We start from the raw sequence: 4,397 nt of genomic DNA on the forward strand, positions 1-4,397 counted from the left end.
CCCTTAATAATTCCTCCTGTCTACGAACCTGCTCCACGACTAGCTTTCTCTTCTCCTTGGGACCTGCTCTACTCCACACCGGTTTGCCTGGGCCAAGCCCCAAGCCTCCCCGGCCTATTTGGACATTACCCACAATCTCTGTATGCCTAAGCGTTGCTTCTACCTCCTGCACTGCGATTCTTGGATTCCACTTTCTCCCCTTGATTGGGTTTGGAACCACCTTACTAACTACCGCATCTTTGCTCCCAGATAACAGGAGCTCTGTCCTAACCTTGGTACATTTAAACTCCTCCACTAGACTAGTTACTGGGAGCTGAAGTATGCCTTTGAGTAATACTCTGGAATTAGTGAAAGAAAGGTTCAAAGAACCCTGGACAGCTCCAGACGCTACCAACTCCACAAGGCCAGATTTGGAAATAATCCCATTCTGAAGCCCATCAGGACCAAAGAAGTACAGGATCGGCATCAGAATGACCTCCTTGATATGGGAAAGTGAAGGATCAAACATGGTCGTTTCACCTATCGATATATCTTCACTGTAATTGATGTCTTTAGTCAATACACATGGCTGAAACCATTAAAAAGTAAAGATAGCTCAGAGATTGCAAAACATCTTTGTGATATCTACACTGAACATGGCCCACCCCGAGTTTTGCAGCATGATCAAGCAAGAGAGTTTAGAGGAGCAGTGCGAAGGCTGATGGAATCGATGCAAGTGAGAATAATTGAGAGTTCACCATACCAAACCCCAAAGCCAAGGAAAGGTAGACAGGACCCACAGAGTGCTAAGGAAAAAGATCATGTATGAGCTTGTGAATTGTCAGAGGAAAGGGGTTGATTGGGTAAACATTTGCCATCATATTCCCGAGTACTAAATGAAGACCCGAAGAAGGTTTTAAGTTGGATGTCTCCATTTGAAGTATACTATGGGAGAAAAAGTAACATGGTGATGCATTCCCTGGCAGGGTCTCCATCCAGTGTCATTGGTGAACAATCCACAAATTTACCCTCCCTGAAACAGCGGCTTAGATTTGAAGAAAAACGAAGAAGACAAAGACAAATGGCAAAGAAAGCAACTGAGCATTGCAGTAAGCAGATGATCCGACATTCATCTAAAAAAAAATCCTCCATCTGTTTATCATGTAAGTGAAACTGTTTTGGTGAGAGTGAAAGATGGCGCCCATTGAGTTTCAAAAAGGTATCGGGTGTTGCCTTGTAGGCTCATGAAACGTAGCCTGAAGCTTTCAAAATACAAAGTTTCAGATTCCTGGTAACGCTAAAGTGCAAAAAAATGGTTCTTTGTGTCTGATGTGACCAGTGCAACGCGACAGCAAGAAAAAATGTGCTCTAAGTCTCCAAAGTCAATGCAACATTTACATCCACTTTTGATGCCATACACACATGAAGACAGACCAAGGGACTATAACTCCATGCAACTGAGTGTGCAGTTTGACTCAGCACCTGATGGAAATTGCCAATTTAGTGCTATGGCTGATCAGCTTGCTTCATTAGGAAAATTCCGATCAGCAGCAACTCTAAGGGATGAATTAGTCCAAAACCTCAGGTCTGGAACACCTTTGTCTCACTATGTTGATGGAAATGACAGAGATGCATACTTGGATAGCATGTCACGATACCTATGGCGATCACATAACACTACAAAGGGTAGCTGAGATTTTCAATTTTTTTATTATCTCTACACTGGGAATTGATACATCTTCTATTATATCAGAGTCTAACACATACTCAGAAAGTTTACCATTCCTGGTCCTTGGACACATTGCAGAGTGGCATGGAGAACATTACCTCAGTCTGGAAGGGCTCTTCATGCTCTTCATTCATTGAGAATATTGTGGAAGCTGAGAGAGAAAGAAATCATTTAAAGATATGATTGTTAAGAGAAATTTATATTGGAGGGAAAGTTTTTCTACTATTGCTACAAGAGAAGTTTTGTTCATCAAGGCTAAAGTAAATTTCTTGTATACTGGAAATATTTAGTCTTTTTGTTAATAGGCAATTGTCTGTAGCCTTTTTTTAAAATTATATAAACATGATTAAAGATATTTATTTTTGATGTGAAAGATTATTTATGCTGTTTTTAGTTGGTTTAGTTTTGATGGTCATTTATTTTTATCCACTGTGGGAAAGGACATCAATGTTGCATTAACCCTTAGATGCACAAGCTATGCAAACCCCCTTTAAGGTACAACATGGGTCAAAAATGACCCGTATTGACATACAGTGTTATTTCATGCGTGGTTGAGTGTTTCTTTGCTATATTTTTGGAAAGCAACTTATTTCATAATTTAATATTCAAAATATTCATTAAATATCTTGTTTTTGAAAACCATAAAACATTATTTTTGTATCTTCTTTCTTAATTAATAAACTAAAATAGTTTTTCTAATATTACATCAAGTTTACATACCTGGGTCAAAAATGACCCAGGTATGTAAGTGTGATTTTTTTTAAAAAAAATGACATACTATAACTGATTTTGTCAAAAAACTTTATTTTAGCAGTGATTTGGACCAAAGAATAACACAGTTAATATTTGAAATGTTTATTTGTCACTTTGTCACACTCACACATAGCATAAAGCATACAACCAATAACACTGGTTTTGAACTGTCAGTGAACCTGAAGTGTTACTGCAGTGAACTGTGGTGAATGCTGAACATATAAAATGAATTAAGAAAAGAAAAATGATCAAATAAACTCATATGAGTCTGATGCAATCTAGCACCTACATGCCTCACAAACAACAACGACATGTTTGTGCTCCTTGCATACAGGGCTGGTGCACTTGGAACACCAGCTGCTAGCTTTGCGATCTTTGCGAGCTGGGCACATCTTGCACCTCTTCCTCTTCACTTGGCCCTCCTGTGGCTGGGTGATGGCTGCCCTGGTTAACCCACATCTTCCCATTGCCTCTGTGATATGGGTTTGGAGGTGGGGCGTGCTCTCCATGCGCCTCCTCGTGTGGCATGACCAGCTCTTTGCCCAGCTCCTTTATGAAGAGCCGCCGTGCATTAGTCACACCACCCATGTAACCAGGGTGTTGTGCAGTGTAGCTGGTAAAGGCATTGAGGGTGGCAACATCCAGCATATTGTGCCAGAGCACCATGGGCCACCTCCATGTTCTCCGCTTGCAGGTGTACGTGCGAACCATTTGATCCATTGTGTCCACTCCAGATTTCGTTTGGTTGTAGTACTGGATCACTTCTGGCTTCCTCTTGACACTATGGTCATCCACTGCTGTGTCTTCATGCATGGTGCTTAGCAGCACAACAGCCTTCCCCTTTTTCGGGACATAGCTCACCATCGTCATGTTGCCACAGAATCCAAATTCGGCACTGTACTTCTCTCTCAATTTGTTTGGCTTCATGACAGGTGGTATATCTGGCTTGTTGTGGCGAAGGGTCCCCACAATTGTAAGGTTCTTCTCCAGGAGCTTCTCAGCCAAAGGAATGCTGGTAAAGAAGTTGTCCATGGTTATGTTGCGACCTATGAACAGAACAAAAACATTGAATGGTCAATTTAGTTAACATGTAATTTTCTAAATTCTAACACTAAAATAAACCTGATGGATTATTGATTATTATTATGGCGTACTGCAATGTATTTTATTTCATTCTATGCTTATAAATTAATAAATTTCTCCCAATGGCAATACAAAATGAAATAGACACTATGAAAAAGTGCAAAAGTCATCTAGATATTGTTCTAGAACTTCAAGAATATATTCACTGTATGTATGCTCTATATTCTATATTCACCAGTGTGTCTTATTCCGCTGGTCAACTGTTGGACAATATTCTCGCCAAGGTTCCTCTGAACATCCTCTCCTGGCTGTCTACCAGTGTAGATGATGCCATCGAATGCATAAGGGACCCTTGCATCGCACATCCAAAAGATTTTTATTCCATACTTTGCTGGCTTGCTGGGCATGTATTGTAAGAACTTGCACCTTCCACGGAATGGCACAAGCTGCTCATCTATGGTGAGACAGTCACTGGGGACGAACACTCTCTTGCAATTGGCCAGGAAACAGTCCCACACATATCTGAATGCAGCCATGTGGTCTGTTTCCAGCCTAACAGCTCTAGTCCTCTTATCATCAAATCGTAGAAGGCGGCGGATATCCTCATATCTGTGTACCCCCATGGTAGCCTTGTACATCGGATTTTGCAGGGGATCCAGAAAGAGCTCTCGCAAGGCCACATCCCAGCTCTTGTCCCCCCCTGCAAGGAGGGTCAAACCAATAAATGCCATGAATTCCACTTTGTCAAGGCTTCTCCACTCTTTTCCTTTTGCTGCTGCTGCTCTCCGTCCCTCTAAGTTAGTGCATCTTAAAACCTCCTCTATGATGTTATCACTAATGAACAACTCCCAGG

The sequence above is a fragment of the Seriola lalandi genome, unplaced genomic scaffold (assembly GCF_002814215.2).
Source record: "Seriola lalandi dorsalis isolate HSWRI2012SDOR001 ecotype SW California unplaced genomic scaffold, Sedor1 jcf7180002053989, whole genome shotgun sequence".
Taxonomy (NCBI): Eukaryota; Metazoa; Chordata; class Actinopteri; order Carangiformes; family Carangidae; genus Seriola; species Seriola lalandi.